This window comes from Cloeon dipterum, chromosome X (assembly GCF_949628265.1).
Source record: "Cloeon dipterum chromosome X, ieCloDipt1.1, whole genome shotgun sequence".
In the NCBI taxonomy this organism is placed as follows: Eukaryota; Metazoa; Arthropoda; class Insecta; order Ephemeroptera; family Baetidae; genus Cloeon; species Cloeon dipterum.
In genome coordinates, this window is record NC_088790.1 from 1,470,045 (window position 1) to 1,475,044 (window position 5,000).

Sequence of the window (5,000 nt, forward strand, 5' to 3'; positions counted from 1 at the left end):
AGAGGGAGAGCGCGCGCGCGCACCGCACGGCGGGCACCGACCGAGAGACTCGCCCGGGCCCGGGCCGCGACGACGGCCTCGCAGCCGCACCGCAACCCGAGACTACGTTCGAAAGCCGTTTCGGCAGCAGAAGCCTAAGCGCACGAGGCGCCGACGACCGCCAGCCTAGACGGAACCGGGTGGAGGGCTTCCTTCATTCCCGCCGCGCCCCCCCGGTAAGGGGGAGGCCGACGAGCCGGCAGTCCACCGCATCCACCCAGCCGCGCGTTCACGCACCGCACCGATCCCCGGTTTCAGGATGTTACTCCCTGGCCGAGTTGGATGATCGTGAGGAGAATCGCTAGCGCTCGAGACCGCGGAACCGAAGCGCCGGTCAAACGACCGAGCCAGGCCCCAGCCACACAAGGATACCAATTCCGTGGCCGCACTCGCAAGGCGTGGCAAGCATTGTAAGCCGTGAGAGGCAAGGGAAGCGAGGCGCAGCCCGTCGCTGTGTGTGTGACTACAAGCGTCAACCGGAGTCACGAGGAGGCACGCGCGCGCTCAGGAACGGTCTACGTCGACGTTTAAATTCCGCCATTTACCGAACCTCTCTGGCGCACGCGTCCGCCGCGTGTCGAACCGGGTCGCGAGTCACTGGCGCGCGCGGCGTGCGGTCGTTCGTCGCACTCGCACATGCGCCGCGCGCAAAAGTCGCAAGGATCGAGCCGGCGCACCGGAACGATCCCCCGCACCGTCAAGCTATCCCACCAATCGGCCCCGCTCTCAGGAAACCTCCGCAAGCAGGGGTGCAGACCACCATGGCACCGTGGCGCATGGTCTATACAGTACTTTGGGGGTTGCACCGCACGACGAAGTGGTATGGCCAACCCCCCGTAACCGCTGATCGGTGGCGCAACAGCCGGTTGGCGCAGAAAAAGGCCGCAAAGTGCCGGAGGCGTCGCAAAAGTGCCGGAGGCGTCGCAAAAAGAGTGCCGGAGGCGTCGCAAAAGTGCCGGAGGCGTCGCGAAAAACGCGGGACTTAGAATAATTCTGAGCGGACAACGTGCGACGCCTCTGGCATGGTGCCGGAGGCGTCGCAAAAAGGGGGGTACTTAGAAAATTTCTCGCGCCTACGCGCGACGCCTCTGTCATGGTGCCGGAGGCGTCGCTAGGCGATGCACCCCGTGCTGAGTGCGCCTGCCGGCCGGCGGGGCCGCGGCCGCCGAGAAGTGCGCCGACGGCTCGTGCTTGCGCCTCCCGTGCGACGCCTCGGACAAGGTGCGGGAGGCGTCGCGCGCCTCCCGAGCGAGTGCGCCTATGCGCCGGCGGTGCCCCGGCTGCCGGGAGATGCGCCACCGCTGGGGCTTGCGCCTCCCGTGCGACGCCTCGGACAAGGTGCGGGAGGCGTCGCGCGCCTCCCGAGCGAGTGCGCCTATGCGCCGGCGGTGCCCCGGCTGCCGGGAGGTGCGCCGACGGCTCGTGCTTGCGCCTCCCGTGCGACGCCTCGGACAAGGTGCGGGAGGCGTCGCGCGCCTCCCGAGCGAGTGCGCCTATGCGCCGGCGGTGCCCCGGCTGCCGGGAGGTGCGCCACCGCTGGGGCTTGCGCCTCCCGTGCGACGCCTCGGACAAGGTGCGGGAGGCGTCGCGCGCCTCCCGAGCGAGTGCGCCTATGCGCCGGCGGTGCCCCGGCTGCCGGGAGGTGCGCCACCGCTGGGGCTTGCGCCGGTAGTGCGACGCCTCGGACAAGGTGCGGGAGGCGTCGCGCGCCTCCCGAGCGAGTGCGCCTGCCGGCCGGCGGGGCCGCGGCCGCCGAGAAGTGCGCCGACGGCTCGTGCCTGCGCCTCCCGTGCGACGCCTCGGACAAGGTGCGGGAGGCGTCGCGCGCCTCCCGAGCGAGTGCGCCTATGCGCCGGCGGTGCCCCGGCTGCCGGGAGGTGCGCCACCGCTGGGGCTTGCGCCGGTAGTGCGACGCCTCGGACAAGGTGCGGGAGGCGTCGCGCGCCTCCCGAGCGAGTGCGCCTATGCGCCGGCGGTGCCCCGGCTGCCGGGAGGTGCGCCACCGCTGGGGCTTGCGCCTCCCGTGCGACGCCTCTGACAAGGTGCGGGAGGCGTCGCGCGCCTCCCGAGCGAGTGCGCCTATGCGCCGGCGGTGCCCCGGCCGCCGGGCAATTCGTCAATTGACGTGACGGTAATCGGGCACCAACACTCGACCTGAAATGTGCAAGTTAACCAAAAATAGAGCCCGCTACAATGTTCAGTGCACCTCTTTTGCTTGATGCTCCAACAATGAAAATTGGCATCAATCTCCCGACTCGTTGGAGCTAGTATCTCGGTTTCTTCGGTGACAGGCTCCGCCAACAATGAAAGGTCGACGCCGGTGACCGAACCGCGAAGCAATAAAAATTGGCAACAATGGGGACGAGCTTCCGACTCGTTGGAATTAGGATCTCGGTTCCTTCGGCGACGTGTAGCCGCCGAGAGCGGAAGGTCGATGATCGGCAACGAAATGAAAAGAATCGGCCGACAATGAAAATTTGGTTGATCTAGCGTGCCAACTCTCCGGTAGTCACGAGAGAGACGTTATCGCTCGCCCCACTCACACTAAGCACGATCCGCGCACGAGTTCCATCTTTTCGCACTCACATCTAAACGAACAGATAAGATTACGTAACGGATGCCATATAAAGATAAAAGGTGGGATGCCAACACAGGAAAATAATGCTCGTAAGGGGGCCCGAGACATTCGGAACATTCTTAACAATTCACACATTGAGGTGTAACAAATCTCTGTTTGCACTTCAATTTTCATTGGCGAAATCATTTTTTACAATGTTAACAAGAATAATGAATAAACGAATCATTTTCATAATTTACGTGTCTTTGCTAATTACATATTGCACCTTATACAGTTAATTGTTACAGAGGTGTCAATGACCGTTCGAACGTCGGAATTTATAATATAAATCTATGAAAGACGTCGATTTAATCATTAGGACGTTTTAGCCAAATCAGGAATTTAGGGGCTAGTCAATACAAACAACATGCGTACTTATCAATACACGAAAGGTGTTTGACATTAACGTTGGCCAGCTACGCTCTCCTTATGCCGAGCTGAGCATAAAGCCCCTGTCGGTTTACAAATTTCACGAATTCACAAACACAAATCGTTCTCAATCATTCAGATAGATGGCAGAAACAATATATTTACAAATCCAAATACTCGTAACACTCGATCGGATTGTTGATTCGCGTTTGTACGTCAGCACAGGGATTATTATCACTTCCTGAGCATCTACGAATAAGTCGACCCGAAACACACACACACACACACACTTACGCGAGACCACAACAGTACCGAGACACGTGGTATACCTTTCTACTGTTCGCGGGGAGACATAAAGCGTGAATGTTTCACCCCAGAGTTGCTGCCGAATCGAGAAATTCCTCAGATTCGTGAACAGCCACGTGTCGTCAGCGACTTCATCTTTACTGCGCAGCAGCACGGAAATCGAGTACTATCCGAGCAAACACGCACGCTCAACAAAGAAGTTCAAAATGTACGCAAGTCATCGTTTGGTTGGCTCGCGCGACCTCACCCGGTCCAGAGTCGAGCAATTTCATCGAGATAGCCCTACGCCGAGTCATCCCGCGAAATGGTCGCCCTCCAAACGGCGAAACATCTCGGCGAGGCAGTTATCTCAGACGCGAGCGATCGTGTGAGTGAGCGCGATGATTCGGTACAAGTTCTCTCTTATCAGCGTATTCGGCATGCACACAAATGAGTATGACATGTAGACTGGGGTGCAACGAATAAATCGAAACGAGAACCGCGAACCTACGCACAAGGTGCATGTGCGAGGAAATAACATCAACTTTCGCGCGAGCGAAAATATTCATCAACGCCAACTACCCGTCGCACCCGCAGGCCACCACGCGCGACGCCTCTGGCAAGGTGCTGGAGGCGTCGCACCCGCAGGCCACCACGCGCGACGCCTCTGGCAAGGTGCTGGAGGCGTCGCACCCGCAGGCCACCACGCGCGACGCCTCTGACAAGGTGCCGGAGGCGTCGCACACGCACGCACGGAAAATATTCAGAGTCCCCGCTCCGGAGGCGTCGCACGCGCACACGCGGAAAATATTCAGAGTTCCCGTCCCGGAGGCGTCGCGCACCACCCCGACCCACCCACGAACGACACAACCCCTCCCCGGCCCACGAAAGACCCGATCCCATCCCACCCCGACCCACGGAAGACGCAAAATCGGCGGCAACGGGCCCCACGCGCGCGCGGCTCAGCCGCGCGCGCGTGGGGCCCGTTGCCGCCGATTTTGCGCCCGCGCCCAACCCCCATCTCCTCCTGAACCGACGCCTCCGCCTCCTATTCGGAGGCGTCGCGTCTTTCTTCTGCTCGCAGCGCGCGTCTTTCTCTACCCGTAAGTCCAACCCCGTAGCCAGCTACGCTCCGCCGGCACGCGCGCAGTGTTCCCCCAGTCGGCGCACCGCGTCCGCAACACCGCGACGAACCGTACCGCGCGGCGCCGCGACCGCTCGAGGCGCGCACTGCGTTCCCCCAGTCGGCGCACCGCGTCCGTCACACCGCGACGAACCGCGCGGCGTCGCGACCGCTCGAGGCGCGCACCACTCCGCGGCGCCGTGTCCCGCCGAGGCCGCCCACTTTCCACCGGCGCGTGGAGCACCCTTCTTATAGTACTTTCTAGGTTGCACCGCACGACGAAGTGGTATGGCTGACCCCCCGTAACCGCTGATCGGTGGCGCAACAGCCGTTTGGCGCAGAAAAAGGCCGCAAAGTGCCGGAGGCGTCGCAAAACGAGTGCCGGAGGCGTCGCAAAAGTGCCGGAGGCGTCGCAAAACGAGTGCCGGAGGCGTCGCAAAACGAGTTCCGGAGGCGTCGCGCGCGGACTTGTGATATTTTCGAGCGCCCTCGTGTGTGCGACGCCTCTGACAGGGTGCCGGAGGCGTCGCTCGCGTACTTGATCCCTTTGGGTGCCCCGAGTGCGAC